This window comes from Mycteria americana (assembly GCF_035582795.1).
Source record: "Mycteria americana isolate JAX WOST 10 ecotype Jacksonville Zoo and Gardens chromosome W unlocalized genomic scaffold, USCA_MyAme_1.0 Scaffold_33, whole genome shotgun sequence".
Taxonomy (NCBI): domain Eukaryota; kingdom Metazoa; phylum Chordata; class Aves; order Ciconiiformes; family Ciconiidae; genus Mycteria; species Mycteria americana.
In genome coordinates this window covers 1,815,898-1,833,846 of record NW_027445439.1, presented here as the reverse complement: position 1 = coordinate 1,833,846, position 17,949 = coordinate 1,815,898, and the positions used below count along the sequence as shown (strand labels likewise).

Sequence of the window (17,949 nt, the reverse complement as noted above, 5' to 3'; positions counted from 1 at the left end):
TTGTAGTGGGGGGCCCAAAACTGAACACAGTATTCGAGGTGCAGCCTCACCAGTGCCGAGTACAGGGGCAAAATCATTTTCCTAGTCCTGCTGGCCACACTATTTTTGATACAAGCCTGGATGCCATTGGCTTTCTTGGCCACCTGGGCACACTGCTGGCTCATGTTCAGGCAGCTGTCAACCAACACTCCCAGGTCCTAGTAGCTGGTATAGTGCTGTGTTTTGGGTTTTAGGATGAGAATAATATTGATAACACGCTGATGTTTTGGTTGTTGCTAAGTGGTGTTTACACTGGTCAAGGACTTTTCAGCTTCCCATGCTCTGCCAGGTGCACAAGAAAATGGGAGGGGGCACAGCCAGGATAGCTGATCCAAACTAACCAAAGGGCTATTCCATACGATATGACAGCATGTTCAGTATATAAACTGGGGGGAGTTGGCCGGGGGGTAGCGATTGCTGCTTGGGGACTGGCTGGGCGTCCATCGGCAGGTGATGAGCGGTTGTATCACTTTTTTTTTCCCTGGGTTTTGTTCCTTTCTCGCTCCCTTGTTTTTTTCCTTCTCATTACAAATTATTATTATTAGTATTTCCAATTATTAAACTGTTGTTATCTCAACCCACAAGTTTTCTTATTTTTGCTCTTGTGATTCTCTCCCCCATCCCTCTGGGAGGGGGGGAGGGTGAGCAAGCGGCTGTGTGGTACTTAATTGTCGACTGGGGCTAAACTACAACACCCTTCTAATTTTCTCCCTGCATAGCCTCATGACATCTTTGTAGTCCTCCTGAGTTGCCTGCCCCTTCTTCCAAAGGTCATAAACTCTCCTTTTTTTCCTGAGTTCCAGCCAAAGCTCTCTGCTCAGTCAGGCCGGTCTTCTTCCCCGCTGGTTCGTCTTTCGGCACATGGGGATGGCCTGCTCCTGTGCCTTTAAGATTTCCTTCTGGAAGAATGTCCAGCCTTCCTGGACTCCTTTGCCCTTCAGGACTGCCTCCCAAGGGACTCTGTCAACCAGGCTCCTAAACAGGCCAAAGTCTGCCCTCCGGAAGTCCAAGACAGCAGTTCTGCTGACCCCCCTCCTTACTTCTCCAAGAATCAAAAACTGTATCATTTCATGATCGCTATGCCCAAGACAGCTTCCAACCGTCACATCACTCAGAAGTCCTTCTCTGTTCACAAACAACAGGTCCAGCGGGGTGCCTTCCCTAGTTGGCTCGCTCACCAGCTGTGTCAGGAAGTTATCTGCCACACACTCCAGGAACCTCCTAGACTGTTTCCTCTCTGCTGTATTGTATTTCCAGCAGACATCTGGCAAGTTGAAGTCCCCCACGAGAACGAGGGCTAGCGATCGTGAGGCTTCTCCCAGCTGCTTATAGAATAGTTCATCTGTCTCCTCATCCTGGTTGGGGGGTCTGTAACAGACTCCCACCACACTATCTGCCTTGTTGGCCTTCCCCCTGATTCTTACCCATAAACACTCCACCCTATCGTCACCATCATCGAGCTCTAAACTATCCAGACACTCCCTGACATACAGGGCTACCCCACCACCTCTCCTTCCTTGCCTATCCCTTCTGAAGAGTTTATAGCTGTTGCCGTGAAAAGCCGAAATCAGAACTCAATAGTCGGGATGACTATTAAGCAGGTATTCTTTATTGCAGTGCTGGGCAGCACTGGGGATCGCTCCGCCACAAGTGCTCCGCCAGGTTAGCACAACACATCAGTTCATATACAGAAAAATCATACATATTCATCAGATTTCCTGAAAAGGGCAGTTTTATGGTGATGAGTTCCCGGAATTCATTTACATAGTCCAAGCTTGCGCAGTAAAATTAGGGTTAGGGTCTTTTCACCCTCCCGGTGGTCTTCCATAGTCTTCCTCACGTTGTCCGCTAGTTGAACTTTGGGCTTCCTTTGTCCATATATAGTCATTGAGTGAGCTCATCAGTCCTTTGGCCTTAGAATGTTACAAGGGGGTCGATTTAAGCTAGTTCTTTGATGCTTATCTGTGGCACAATCGTCCTGAGTTCCTGTTATCAAGTGATTTAATTAGGAAGCCTAACGAGCCTGCTCAAGGCCTGCTTAGTCCTATCAGGTAAGAAGTCACAGGAAATGTCCCACCATCAACTCTGCTCAGCAGGTAACCAAAACTATCTTTGCAGGGGAAGAGAACAAAAGAGAACGAGGTTGAGAGTGAAACTAAAAAAATGCAAGTCTATGTCTTAGGGATTGTCAGGGACTTAACCCTTTCATAGCCATCCATTGCAGCACTCCAGTTGTGCGAGTCATCCATCCCACCATGTTTCTGTGATGGCAACTATATTGGTTTTCCAGCTGCACAATGGCTTCCAGCTCCTCCTGTTTGTTGTCCATGCTGTGTGCGTTGGTGTAGATGCACTTCAGTTGGGCCATTGATGCTGCCACCTTTCTGGGGGGAGAAGCCCTAATTCCTACGTGACCATTCTCAAGCTCTTCTGTGGTTTCTAACACATTCATAACCCTTGCGTCTTTGCTGCCGCATGGATCTCCATCCCCTACCTCCACTGCGATGGCTAGGGTGCTGCACGCATTAGTACAGGGACATTTCAAATGTGCTCCAGTGTACTCAGCACATTGTGGAGCAGACCGGAGGACCTCACTAGCACACTGTCCCTCAAACATTTGCTTGCTGCCCCATGGCTTATCTCTAGCAGGCCTGGTTTTATCCCTTCCCCCCTTCAAATCTAGTTTAAAGCTCTTTCAGTGAGCTCTGCTAACTCCTGCACAAAGATCCTTTTCCCCCTTTGAGACAGGCGTACCCCGTCTGTCGCCAGCAGGCCTGGTGTCGTGTAGACCGACCCATGATCAAAAAAACCCCAAAATTTTGCCGGTGACACCAGGCTCGGAGCCAGGTATTGATCTGCTGGCTCTTCCTGTTTCTTCCCTCATGGTTCCCTGCAACCGGAAGGATAGAGGAGAACACTACTTGTGCTCCTGATCCCTTAACCAGTCGTCCCAAGGCCCTGAAGTCTCTCTTGATTGCCCTCGGACTTCTAGTTGCAGCTTCATCGCTGCCTACCTGAAAAAACAATACTGGATAATAATCTGAGGGCTGTACCAGGGTAGGAAGTTTTCTCTTCACTTCTTTAACCCAGGCCCCAGGGAGGCAGCAGACTTCCCTAAGAAGTGGGTCTGGTCTGCATATTGGGCCTTCTGTTCCCTTCAGAAGGGAGTCTCCTATGACAATGACCAGTCTTTTTTTCTTTATGGAAGCAGTTTTGATGCAGGGCATAGGCTGACTTAACCTTGGCGACACCTCCAAGCTAGATGAACCATCATCCTTGTCATTGTTTGGTTCCACTTGCAGAGCCTCGTACCTATTATGCAAGGGCACCTGGGAAGGTGGGGTAGTCACAGAGGAGACGCGCCTGCTGTGCCAGGCAGGAACTTGTTGCCATTGCCCCCTATCCCTTAAGTCACTGTGTTCTGCCAGGAGGAGAGAGGATAGGGAATCCTCCGTATCATGCATCCTGTCTGCCTGTTGGGCCTGTCTCAGGGAAGGTAGGGTGCGATTCCAGTGGTCTCTCTCTCGGACTCCCTGATACTCCTCAACCTGCTCACCTCCTCCCAGAGCTCTGCCACTAAGCTGAGGAGTTCCTCTACCTGGGCGCACCTCCTACAGGTGTGGTCACTACTGCCATCCAGTACTGGCATAAGAGTAGGGCACAGCCTGTACCCTGCCACCTGGGTAGCAGTGTGTTCCCACCGGAGCTCTGTGTGGGAAGCTGCGTCAGTCGTGGTGGGCGCAGAGTTTAGGGAGGCCATGGCTTTCTGCCGGGTGGATACCATTGCTCCCTGGTCGGGCCGGCAGAGTTACAGCGCCTTTCCATGCAAACTGCCGCGCCACACCCTTGCTGATGCACTACGCCCTGTTTTCCCGCCCTGGTCGCTAGCGCTCCCTAGGGGCTTCTTTTATACGTGTGGGAGCTTGGCTGCCGTTGCTCCTGGCCTCGCCCAGGTCTCTTCAGCTGCTGTCGCGCGAGATGTGGGCTCCTGGCGGGTCTCTTCGCTCCCCAGGTTCAGGAAGCTCCCTTCTACAGCGCGCTATAGCGCTCCTTAGCCGAGAGCCCCAAGACATCCTTGATAAGCTCAGCTAAACCTCCTTGATGGGGAATAGTTGGCAGGACAAAGAAACCCTGATGGGTGTAGGACAAAGAAACTGTGATAACGACCTGACCTTCCAGGAAAACAGGAGTCAGCAGCAACTTTTCCAGGAACTGATGTCCCATGCCCCCTTATGCATCTACACCAACAAGATATAAAAAGTAACTCATTACCTACCCAAAATGAGCTTCTCTGCAAGAGTCTCTTTGCAAGAGCTTCTCTGCACGAGATCTCCCGGAGAAACCCAGGCCTCGCTGGGGACATCGTGACATGGATTATCTTTGAAGAGAGTCTTTCCGTCATTGATTAGCCTACTCCTGGGAGCGGTTTGGTGAATGTCATACCAGTAACACCTCACATAATAAATTTATAGGCGTGCACACAGGTAAAGGTTCATAAGTATATACTTGCTTCACTAGTTGGAATTCTCAAATAACTTGTAATATACATATATTTGGGTTATTCTTGTAATATATGTATAATATATATTTGCTTTCCTAGTGATAATTTTGTAATAGTGCGTGATCGCATCCTAGTCCCTCTGGAAAATAAGGGAATTACTATCCCTGGAGCTGAATGACAGGGACCCAGCTAAATGGTTCAATTTTTAGGCATAACTTGGCAGAGTGGCAGGCAGTTTATTCCCTCTGATATCTTGCAGCAAATATCTGACTTGAGCTCACCCTCCAATAAGAAGGAGATCCGACAAGCCCTAGGAACTTCAGGATTCTGGCGAGCCCATATTCCAGGGTTTAGTATAATTGCTCGACCATCATATGATCTGTTGAAGAAGCGTGCTACCTGGGAATTGACAGTTCCTCATGAAGAGATGCTTTGTTTATTAATACGCAATGTTTTAGAATATCAGGCTATGAGCCAAATAGTACCAGGTGCCTCCTCTAGCTTACATATAGGACTCGCAGAAAAAGGATATCAATGGGGATTGTGGCAACAAGCTCCCGATAAGGCCCAATTAACTCCCATACTGTTTGGTTCAAAGGGGTGGCAAGGTTCACGATCGCATTATTCACCCTGGGAAAAATCGCTGCTGGCTGCTTATGTAGCCCTATTAGATAATGAACCCATCACATTAGATGCACCCTTAGAAATACAGACCCTGTTCCCCATCCTCAGAAGAATTGGAGAGTCTGCTCCCATTCCTCAGGGAATTGCACACTCCAGTACAATCCAGAAGATGGTAATGTACATAGCACATTGCAACTAGGTTGAGGGGAGAACAGGATTTACAGGGAAATTGGTAGAGTATAATATCCAATGGCAAGGGGGTGCTGAGCCACCCCTTGATATGCCACCCTCACCCATTCAAAATGTGCCACCCCCATCTGATTTACAGAAGTATAGCAAGTTTTGGTCTAATGTCTGTTTTACAGATGGATCAGCTAAAAGGGTTAAAGGAGAATGGAAGGGAAGGGCTGCCCGATTTCACCCCTTGGACAGGACATCTGAAACAAAAGACATAGAGGGATTAGTTCAATTGGCTGAGCTCCAGGTGGTAGTGTTAGCTGCCAAACGGGGTGTTGGCACAATATATACTGATTGCTATGTGGTATTGGCTCCCATACTGGAAAGCGGAAGGATGGGAAGTCTGGGGAAAAGAACTGTGGGAACAGCTATATTTAGTAGCTAGAGTGAAGCAGGATGATGGGAATACTCTTCAAACAGGGAATGTATTAGCACATACGAAATGCACAGATCTAGGACCCAGATGGAACCATGAAGTAGATTGCTTGACTAAAGAACCTATAAAGAACAGTGATATTGTTCTTTCACATAACATATATACTCTCTCCACATCTGTTTGCATGATGCTGGGATGGCTACACGACTGCTTAGGACATATGGGTGCCCTGGATTTATAGCAACAGATTGGCCCTCCAAGGGTGGCTCAGTTCCAAAGTACAATGCCTAGATTTTGTAGTTAGCTGCTCTTTCTGTGCAGAAGCCCAAGCCAAATTTTTTGGCTGGGCAACAATGGGCCAATTTGAGGAAAGGTAAATACTTGTGGTCCTTGTGGCTAATAGATTTTTTAGGACCCCTACCCCGAACTCCAATTAAATGGGAATACATTTTAACCAGGGTAGTGATTATCAGTGGTTTAGGTATGGCCTACCTGTGCCTTCAAGCTAGTGCAAAATACATAATTTTTGGATTAGGACAATGGTTTACACACCTACCTCTACCCTCTGAGTTTCAATAAGACAATGGATCACATTTTCAAAATAAAGATATACAGAGATGGGCTGAAGCCCGAGGAATTAGGTGGGTTTTCCATATCCCTTATCATACTCAGTACAATGATATTATTTAACAATCGAATGGACTTCTTAAAACTCAACTAAGAATTCGCACTTGGACAAGTGAGTCCAAAACCTCAACTAGTACCTCCCCATATCACGGATGGCAACATCACGGATTCGTCCCATCACGCTTCAGTGATAGTGATTAGATCATAGCTTTCTAGCTGCACAGTGGCTTCCAGCTCCTCCTGCTTGTTACCCATGCTGCATACATTGGTATAGAGGCACTTCAGCTGGACTACCTACCTTGTCACCTTTTTAGAGGAGCATGCCCTAATTCCTTTGAGGCATTTCATAGGTGTTTCCCTGTTGTTTCCTAATACATTAGCAGCCCCTGGCTCTTGTCTGGTGCTCAAAACTCCACCCCCTTCCCCTGCTAAGTCTAGTTTAAAGTCCTCCTTGTAAGTCTGGCCAGCTTGTTGGTGAAGACCCTCTTGCCCCACTTGGTCAGGTGAATCTCTGGTGAATTGCCCAAGTCTTTTTCCTACCCCTAGCCTACTGGCCTTTGGTGTTGGGGTGGGCATTGGAGAGACAGCCTTGATGCTGTGGGACCACTGCACAGCAGTAGCCAAAACGTTGGTGTGTTATCAGCACTGTTCTAGCTACAAATACAAAGCACAGCACTATGAGGGCTGCTATGGGGAAAGTTAACTCCATCCCAGCAAGACCCAATTCTTTTTGCAGGTCAGAAATCCTCTCCTGATTAGCTGTGTGCCATGCTAAGAATGGCTTTTTCTCTTCAAGCATCATGCTATCCACCCCATAATATTCTGGCTGTGGAAGAGGGTCTACATAACTTTGATTTTTAGCAGTGTTGAAAAAATGGGGGGGATAACCTTTGCAGCCTGCAATTCCCAATGCTTGGGGAAGGCTGCTTAGTTTCATGGGTAAAAAACTGTAAAGAGTCTATTAAACGTATACTCAGGCTGGGTACTTCTGTGTACATGAGTTTACCACCTTGGGTGATTAATTCCACGTCCATTTTTACTTTCAAAAGCTGGCTAATAACAAAGTAGTCATCATAGCCTTTGGCATTATGTGCTAGGAAAGTGTAGCCCCAAAACTCTGTGTCCATAAACAACTGAATAAAGTCCATGGGACATGTGTCCCCCTTGAACTCCCATTCTCCTTCAGTTTCCCTTTCCACCCCTCCTCCTCCTTCATCCCAAAGGGCATCTGGAGCTGACTCCATGGCAAAAATGTAGTTCGGGATATGTGTCCTGGTTTCTTGCATGTCATAGATAATATAGCCCTGCCCTCTTTCTGGATTTTTGATCATGGGCATGAAACGCTGGTGCTGGTTCATGTTACAGATCTGTTCATAGAACATTCTGCGCTTCCAGCCTTTACATTTGTGATGCTTTTCTACATAGGCCTTGCACTTCTCACAGAAAATCATAGCCAAATAATCGGTTTGTTCTTTAACAGTCAGGGCTGTGAATGGATAGTGCTCCATGAAAGGATAGCTGTGTTGTATCCAAAGCAGCAGCATTGCTAGTTTCTTAGGTTTTAGTTTTTAGGATGTCACCTATGTACTACTGTGGCATGTGCCCTCAGATGTCTGCCTTCAGCAATAGCAATCATGCAGTTTGTTAGTAAGTTATCTTCTTGTCAGCTAATTTCACTCAGCAACATTCAAGCACTGCTTATGCCATTATCTCTGTGGGTATTGCGTGGTCTAATTGTTAAAATCTATCTTGGTTAGCATATTCATAGTGAGTTGAGCATCTACATTTTTGTTTTGTGAGTTAACAACGATTTGGATTTTCCAAGGTAGGTTCATGCAATTGCTTGACATATTTGCACTCATCTAAAAACATCTAGTATTGTATTTTCAGGCTGCTTATTGATATGAGTATACATGATTTGTGGTTTTTGACATCTTAAATGCACAATTGTGGTGTATCCTCAGCTTTGGTTATAAGCTTTAAACTTATATTCAAACATGTCTAAAGTCTCAATTAAATCTGAATCTTAGGGAGAGTGCTTTAGTTTGTTAATCTTAAATATTTGTCAAATGTCTCAAGTCAGAGAATTAAATTTTATGCTGAGAGTTGGCACAGAAGGAAGGAATGTCATTAAAGCACCATTGTGCTACAACATGGACCTTAGTTTTGGCAATTTCATTTGCAAATTGAAACATTTATTAATGGACCTTTCTCTCTAGTTAACAGCATTCACTGTTAAACTGGAGACTGCTACCCTCTTGCTTTCTGATCGGTGATAGCAACACTTTGACTATTAATAAAACTTGTGTATGTTCAGTTGTCTTAAGTACTCTCTAACTCGGTCTTCCTCTACTGTGGGTAATGCTTTACTCCCCCTAGACTCTATCAGTAGACTCAGAGACCTGAGAGAAATCTTTACCAATGAAAACGGAGGCAAGGAAATTGAGTACCTCAGCCTTTTCCACATCCTCATTCGCTAGGTCCCCCTGCCCCATTGAGTTGGAGCCCACATTTTTTCTTAGCCTTTCTTTTACTGCTATTATACTTAGAGAAGCCCTTCTTGTTGTACCTCACATCCCTCACTAGTTCCAACTCCAGCTAAGCTTTGGCTATCCTAACTCCATCCCTGTGTATTTGGGTAATGTCTCTATATTCCTCTTGGGTAGCCCATTCTCCACATCCAACTTCTTTGTACCTCCTTTTTGCATTTGAGTTCAGTCAGGAGTCCCCTGTTCATCCATGCTGGCCCTCTGCCACGCCTGCTAGAGTTCCTGCATGTCAGAATAGACTGTTCTTGTGCTTTGAGGAGGTTCTCCTCTGAGATGGGAGCCTGTCAAGCAGATCCCTAAATAAGCTGAAATTTGCTCTCCTGAAGTCCAAGAATGGGATTCTACTGTTTGCCTTGTTTCCTTGTCTCAGGATCTTAAACTCCACCATCTCATGGTTGCTGCAGCCAAGGCTGCCCTTGATGTTCACATCCCCAGCCAGCTCTTCTTTGTTTGTGAGTAACAGATCCAGCAGAGCATCTCCCCTAGTTGGCTCTTTGATCATCTACATCAAGAAATTCTTTGGCACACTCAAGAAGTCTCCTGGATTGCTTGCACCCAGCCATATTGCCTTTCCAGCAGATATCAGGGTGTTTACAGTCCCCCATGAGTACCAGGGCCTGCACACATGAAGACTCCTTTAAACAACTGGAGGAAGCCTCATCTACTTCTTGATCAGGTGGTGTGTTGGATTAGCCTTGGCTAAGGGCCAAACTCCCACCCAGCTGCTCACTCACTCCCTCTCCTCAACAGGACAGGGGGAGAAAATAGGATGAGAAAGCTCATGGGTCAAGATAAAGACAGGGAGATTGCTTACCGGTTACTGTCGTGGGCAAAACAGACTCAAGTTGGGGAAAATTAATTTAATTTATTACCAATTAAAATATATTAGGGTAGTGAGTTCTCTACAGGCCGCAGTTTATGTCAGGAAAATCTGCTCTGGTGTGGGGTCTTCCACAGGCTGCAGGGAATATCTGCTGTGGTGCCATGGAGCACCTCTTTCCCCTCCTTCTCTGACCTTGGTGTTCCCTTTGCTGTTTCTCACTCTTTTTGTTCCCTCTTTGTCTCTCTGTCTGGTGGGGTTTTTGGCCCTTTCTTAAATATGTTTTCACAGAGGTGCCACAAACTTCACTGATGGACTCAGCTTTGGCCTGTGGTGGGTCTGTTGCCAAGCCAGCTGGAACTGGCTCTGTCTGGCATGGGGCAGCCCCTTACCTTTTCCCACAGAGGCCACCCCTGCTACCAAAACCGTGCCATATATACCCAATACAGGTGGTCTGTAGAAGACACCCACCATCATGTTATCTGTGTTGAGAGCTTCTGAATAAAGATTGGCAGACAGGCCAACTGGCTCATCACCTGCTCCAAGGCAAAGCTCCATGAATTCAGGCCATGTGTTTGCGTAGAGTACAACCCCTATTCTTCACCTTTTTGGCCTTACCTTCCTAAAGAACCTGTATCCGTCCGTTGCAACATTCCAGTCCCTATGCAGTCCCTGAACACTTGCATCAAGAAATTGTCTTCAGCACTGTCCAGAAGTCTCCTGGCTTGTTTGTGCACAGACATATTTCCATTCCAGCAGATATCAGGGTTGTTGAAGTCTCCTATGAGTACTAAGGCTTGTGATCGAGAGGCTTGTTTCAGCTATTTAAAGAGCTGTCTTTCTCTTCTTGGTTAGGGAGTCTCTAGTAGATGCCTTCCACAACATCAGCCACGTTGGTCTATCCTCTGATCATTAACCATAAGATCTTCAGTCAAGGATGATCCACGGAACTATAAACAGGTCAGCCTCACTTTGGTTCTTGGGAAAATCATGGAGCAAGTCTTCTTGGAATACATTTCTGGATTTACTAAAGATATCCAAGTTAGGATGTTATGGTCAGGATGGATGGATAACTTGATGGGTAAAAATCTGGTTGGATGGTCAGGTTCAAAGGGTAGTGGTACTCTATCTGGAGGCTGGTAACAAGCGGAATACCACAGGGGTCTATCTTGAGACCTGCCCTGGTTAACATCATTATCAATGATCTAGAAGAAGTGACAGAGTGTACTCTCATCAAGTTTGGAGATGACATGAAATTGAGGGGTGTGGGAGCTTGATATGCTTGAGGGCAGGGCTGCTATTCAGAGGATCTAAGCAGGCTGGAGGAATGGGCCAACAGGAACCTGATGAAATGAACAAGGACAAATGCCAAGTCCTGCATCTGGTGCATTATAGATCTGTTCGTAGCACGTTCCACCCTTCCAGCCTTTATATTCGTGATGCTTTTCTACAATTGGTTTGTTCTTTAATAGCCAGGGCCTTGTGCCTCTCTAAACATTCCCCGGACCTGCACAGCAGTCTGCATCTAGGGCACCTTATTCTCATACCCATGCTAAATGCACAGTCGTGCAACTAGCAGAGCCGGCAATAATATTTACAGCTATGGATGTGATTATACAGCATATGACAAAGCTCACAAAAGTTTCTTACCCACTCCGGATACCTTCCTGATGTCCCTAACACCATAATAATGTTCATCGTGTAAAAGAAGTAAAGAGGTCTTGGGATATTCAAGCCCATCATTTGACTTTTAAAATCCCCCAGCCTTTTTTACCCTCAGATAGGAGGGATAACACGTATATTAACATGTAGCAAGTTGTTAAACAAGATGATCTCACTCAGCATAACCTTCCTGGGCACAGACTGCCCCAGTTTGTCATGTAGCTCTTTTTTTCTTCATCTGCCAGATCCCTCGCTGCTGTAAGCACCGTGAACTCCCAGCAAAACAGAGATTATTGTCGTTGTTATTTAGATAGATAATTAAATAGGGCCACTTTTTGTCTATAATTTTGGAATGGGGGATAGACTGCAGAGTTCTGTGTACCGCAACCCCCAACAGCTTTTACAATAATGATAGCCAGGTGGAAAGTCTGATCAAAACACAGCTCGCTCTTACTTTGCAGGAGAGTACTGACCCAGTCTAAAAATTTCACAGCATTCATATTGCTTAAATTGACAGCAGGAAAGTATAGAGTTGTGCATGCGGGCAGCTTCAAGACAGAGCCGAGCACAATCACCAGGTTCAAACAGGTGTCCTAAGTGGTCAAAATTTTGCTCTACCTCCCAAACAAATGTTTCATAAGCTTCATGAAATCATACCTGGTCTAAATTAACAAATTTGTATTCTTCTACACATTGCCTAGCCCTGAACCTCTGGATCACGCTTGATGGTGTCATAAGCCCTTGCCAACAAGATGCTTGTAGTAATGCAAAATTCATTTAGCTTTTCTAATTAGCAGTCTTTGTTGTAACAGTTTTTTCTGTTTTGCTAGCCTGTGAGCCAATACCCTAGAATTAACAGCACCACCAGCCCCTTTATGCCCTCCTTCTTGGCTGCTACTCCTCTGTACCTGATAATAATCATAGTCTTTCAGCTTTGCAACACCCCCATTGCTCTTTCTGCTCCCCTTGCTCTTTTTGCAGTAGCTTTGGTCCATAGGTTGCTAGGCTGTGTACTCAAAGCCTGAGTCTTGTTGCTTCCAAAGTATTAATGTTCTAAAAACACAGGAACTTGACAGTTCCCGGCATGTTTCTGTCTTCTCCCTCCTCAGTCAGTCAGCTGGAGCTGTTTAAAATGTTCTATAAGGTCTTCATTGACCGAAGAATAAGAAAATACATGTAGCACAAGCCTGCACCCCGTAATAGTCTTACAGGTAGCTGTAAGCTCTCTCACAGCTGTGAGCAAAGGGAGCTCCCACCACCACCTGCCCTCTCTGTGTGACGCTTACCTCAAAACATAGTTTCCCATTCCTGGGCCCATCGCTAGTTCTTCTGGTTCACATGGTCTTTTGGGGGAATCCCTTGGGGGCTTTTCCTTATTGTCCCCACCCACACATTCTTCTGAAGTAGGTGTTTTGTCCTGGTTTTCCACTTTAGCGGATGGTGTTGCCTGCATCTTGAAGCACAGTGCAAAGCCCAAAGGCTGCCCCAATAATGCTGCATGGCCATCCTGTTGGGCTGGGGTCGCATGCGGGGGGCCTCTCAGTCTGGCTCACAGGATCAATCTCTTCTTTTTTGCATGGGGCGGGGGTTGCACAGGGGCCCCTTGGTGGGCCTCCTAGGAGGGGTCTGTAGTCCTCAGGCACGTTCCAACTTGTTTGTGCCCCCCACCCCAAACATATTAGGGCTTGTTAAGCACACTTGTAATGTTCGCGGGGGGGGGACAATGACCCCATATTTTTACTTTAATTACTCTATTCACATTTATAAATATTTGTCTATAACTGAACAGCACATATATTTATACGTCGCTTACACTCCTTTATATATCTATCTATATGGTTTTTTTAATACATGGTCCAAAGGAAATGGGCAGCCTATCAGAGGGTGTTCTGAGATCACATGGATATGATGGTGTCAAAAAATGGCAAACAGCTAATCATAGAGCACAGAAATGGTGACCTCACAAAAATGGTGGTTTCCGTGTATGTAGTGGGAGGGAGCTCCCTGTTCTGATGTACTTCTAGGTAAACTGGAAGGGGCATGTTTTCTTGCCAGCCAATCACAGGGCAGTATGAAAACACATGGGGCATGTTGTTGTAAAAAATGGCAGCTGAAAGAACATGGCGGCTCCTGTATATTTAGTGGGAAGGGACTTCCTGCTCTGACATCCTTCCAGGGTAAACAGGAAGGGTCAGTTGGTCCTGTCAGCCAATGACAGGGCTGCCTGAGAACACGTGGGGTATGACAGTGTCAAAACATGGTAGTCAGCCAATCATAGAGCAGTATGAAAAAATGTGGGTTATCATGTTTTACAAAATGGCGGCTCCCTGCCATAAAATGGTGGCTGAAAGAAATAGGTGTCCCATGTGTATGTAGAGGGAAGGGACTTCCTGTTCTGACATACTTCTGGGTAAACTGGAAGGCACGGCTGGTTTTTCCAGCCAATCACAGGACAGTCTGTGAACATGATGGGTATGACATCTTACAAAATGGCAGCTCCCTAGGAGCAAAAAGAGGTGGAGTAAACAAACCAGATGACTGGAAGAAGGGAGGGACTTTTGGGGCAAGTGGCTGCCCCAGACAGACATGTGACTGCCAGTAGGGGTGGGGTTTCTGATGGAAGTTGGAGGCCATGGCACCTGTCACTTCTTATCCTGGATAAAAGAATTCTTTATACTGCTTTCCCCTTTGCCTTCTCTTCTAATGGCTGAACAGACTCAATTCTCTCAGCCTCTCCATATAGATCATGTGTTCCAGCCCCCTAATCATCTTGGTGGACCTACAGTGGACTCGTTCCAATATGTCAACTGGTGTCTTTCTTGTATTGGGGAGCCCAAAACCAACATAGTATTCCATATATGGTCTCGCAAGTGCCAAATACATGGGAGTAGTCACTTTCCTTGACCTGTTGGCTACGCTCTTGCTAATACGGTCTGGTATGTGGTTGGCCTCCTTTGCCACAAGGTCACACTGCTACCTTGTGGTTGTCTTCTCCACCAGACCCACAGGTCCTTTTCTGCAAAAGCTTCTGGGCAGTTGGCCCTAGTCTGTACTTTTGCATGGGGTTATCCCATCTGGGAGGCAGCCCTAATGGGCAAAGGGGTCCAGGAAGGCTGGACATTCTTTAAGGAGGAAGTCCTAAAGGCACAAGAGCAGGCTGTCCCCAGGTGCCGGAAGACGAGCCGGCGGGGAAGAAGACCGGCCTGGCTGACTAGAGAGCTCTGGCTTGAATTCAGGAAAAAGAGGAGAGTCTATGACCTCTGGAAGCAGGGGCAGGCAACTCAGGAGGACTACAAAGGCGTAGCGAGGTTGTGCAGGGAGAAAATTAGAAGGGCCAAAGCCGAGCTAGAGCTCAATCTGGCTGCTGCTATAAAAGACAACAAAAACCACTTCTTCAAATACATTAGCAGCAAAAGGAGAGCTAAGGAGAATCTCCAGCCCCTAGTAGACGGGGGAGGGAACACAGTGACTAAGGCTGAGGAAAAGGCTGAGGTACTTAATGCCTTCTTTGCCTCAGTCTTTAATAGCAGGGCCGACTGTTCTCTGGGGACCCAGCCCCTGGAGTTGGAAGATAGGGACGGGGACCAGAATGGAGCCCCCGTAATCCAGGGGGAAATGGTTAGTGACCTGCTGCACCACTTCTTAGACACTCACAAGTCTATGGGGCCTGATGAGATCCACCCGAGAGTGCTGAAGGAGCTGGCAGAAGTGCTCACCAAGCCCCTTTCCATCATTTACCAGCAGTCCTGGCTAACTGGGGAGGTCCCTGCTGACTGGAGATTAGCGAATGTGATGCCCATCTTCAAGAAGGGCCGGAAGGAGGACCCGGGGAACTACAGGCCTGTCAGCCTGACCTCGGTGCCGGGGAAGCTGATGGAGCAGATCATCCTGAGTGCTATAACACGGCATGTAGAGAATAACCAAGGGATCAAGCCCAGCCAGCATGGGTTCAGGAAAGGCAGGTCCTGCTTGACCAACCTGATCTCCTTCTATGACAAGGTGACCCGCCTAGTGGATGAGGGAAAGGCTGTGAATGTTGTCTATCTAGACTTCAGTAAAGCCTTTGACATGGTTTCCCACGGCATTCTCCTGGAGAAACTGGAGGCTCATGGCTTGGACGGGCATACGCTTCCCTGGGTAAAGAACTGGCTGGATGGCCGGGCCCAGAGAGTGGTGGTGAATGGAGTTTACTCCGGTTGGCGGCCGGTCACAAGTGGTGTTCCCCAGGGCTCAGTATTGGGGCCAGTTCTGTTTAACATCTTTATCAATGATCTGGACGAAGGGATCGAGTGCACCCTCAGTAAGTTTGCAGATGACACCAAGTTGTGTGGGAGTGTTGATCTGCTGGAGGGGAGGAAGGCTCTGCAGAGGGAGCTGGACAGGCTGGATTGATGGGCCGAGGTCAATTGTATGAGGTTTAACAAGGCCAAGTGCAAGGTCCTGCACTTGGGCCACAGCAACCCCATGCAACGCTACAGGCTTGGGGAAGAGTGGCTGGAAAGCTGCCTGGCAGAGAAGGACCTGGGGGTGTTGGTTGACAGCCACCTGAATATGAGCCAGCAGTGTGCCCAGGCGGCCAAGAAAGCCAGTGGCATCCTGGCTTGTATCAGAAATAGCGTGGCCAGCAGGACTAGGGAAGTGATTGTGCCCCTGTACTCGGCACTGGTGAGGCCGCACCTTGAATACTGTGTTCAGTTTTGGGCCCCCCACTACAAGAGGGATATTGAGGTGCTGGAGCATGTCCAGAGAAGGGCAACGAAGCTGGTGAAGGGTCTGGAGCAGAAGTCTTATGAGGAGTGGCTGAGGGAGCTGGGACTGTTTATCCTGGAGAAAAGGAGGCTGAGGGGAGACCTTATTGCTCTCTACAACTACCTGAAAGGAGGTTGTAGAGAGGTGGGTGTCGGTCTCTTCTCCCAAGTAACAAGCGATAGGACAAGAGGAAATGGCCTCAAGTTGTGCCAGGGGAGGTTTAGACTGGATATTAGGAAATTTTACTTCACTGAAAGGGTTATGAAGCATTGGAACAGGCTGCCCAGGGAAGTGGTTGAGTCGCCATCCCTGGAAGTATTTAAAAGATGTTTGGATGAGTTGCTTAGAGACATGGTATAGTCGTGGTCTTGGCAGTGTTAGGCTTATGGTTGGCCTTGATGATCTTAAAGGTCTTTTCCAACCTATATGATTCTGTGATCTCAGCTGCAAGACTTTGTATTTGCCTTTGTTGAGCTTCATGAGGTTTCTGTAAGCCCATTTCTCTAGCCCCTTGAGTTCTCTCTGAGTATCAGCCCTGCCCTCCAGCCTATTGACTGCTCTCCCATTTGATATCCTCTGCAAACTTGCTGAGTGTGTGCTCTGTCCCATCGTCCAGGTTGTTAATAAAGACACTAGACAGGATTGGCTCTGGTTCTCTTATCACAAAAATAAATGGAGATTAAATTGAAGTTTGAACTTCTGTGTACCTGTTGAAGTTTTTGGAAGTAAACAGTTTCCCATGTCACCATTTGGTCATCTAAAGCATGGATACACAGAATATAAGGATAAGTGGAAAGTTTACAAATTCCTCCTTTGTATCATCTATTAGCTGGTCTGATGTTACCCTATGATCTGTTCACTGGAGGAGTGAAAACAAGGGAAGAACAAGCCACTCTACTTTTCCCACAACTTCTTTAACTGTTTAATGTTTTCCATGCTCAATAGACTTTTTTTGTTAGTCATCCATTATGACTAGCAGCACAATTTTAACAGTAAATTTTAACAGCAGCAGTTAATTTTAACAAGAAAATATATGTAAAAGAAAAATAAACACCCTTTCCATTTCCCCTTCTACCTTTCTTAATTAAAAAACCAAAGTGAACAATTTTTTTCCTCTGAAAAGACTGTTTCAGATGTTCAGGATGTACTGTATATAAATCTCTTCTGAGTACATCCTAGGCAGGGTCCTTTCTCTCCTTGTCAGCCAAACTTTAAATGTTATTAGTTTATGGTTAACTGTTCTAGTAGGTTGTCTGCTAAAGAGCCGAGGGGAAAACTGTACTATAAATGGTATGTATTTGAGCCAGTATTATGTTTTTATTAATATTATTATATTATTTTGGATGTCCCTTATGGTATAATTCTGTTCCCAAGGGTGGTTCTTGGTGAATTGCATACAAGAGCCAAATGCTATTCTGTGGGTAACAATAGGGGACTGCATTACTTGGCATCTTTGTATTAAAAGACTTTTTTTCCCCTCTTTGCTGTACATTCCTCGCTTCTGTCTGGTGTTTGGAATTTGTAGTCGGGAGGAATAAAGACCTAGTAAAGTGATTTTCTTGGAGTTTAAAAATTCCTGGAGGAAGACTGAGAAATACCTGATTAAATATTGTATACTGGAAGGGCAGAGAACTGTTTAAAATTTTATTTGACGAGAGGAGTATATTATTCCTTGCATGGAATATCAGATCACGTTTAAAGATGAACCTCACCAGAGTGGAGGAAATTATCTTCCAAAAATTTTTAAACACGTTGTGCAAATGTG

General features: G+C 46.3%; 1 protein-coding gene across 8 annotated transcripts in view; it reads left to right on the top strand.

Annotated features, from left to right (window-relative positions):
- Window positions 1-17,949, top strand: part of LOC142403083 (polycomb group RING finger protein 3-like) — a 175,151-nt gene that overhangs the window by 11,889 nt on the left and 145,313 nt on the right. The window contains exon 1 of one of the 8 annotated variants that reach the window (XM_075489246.1): window positions 10,699-10,733. The exons of the other annotated variants lie outside the window; for them this stretch is intronic. The gene's annotated coding sequence lies outside the window, so the exon portion shown is untranslated. Of the gene's footprint in view, window positions 1-10,698; window positions 10,734-17,949 lie in introns of those variants that run through there. 8 annotated transcript variants of the gene reach the window in all.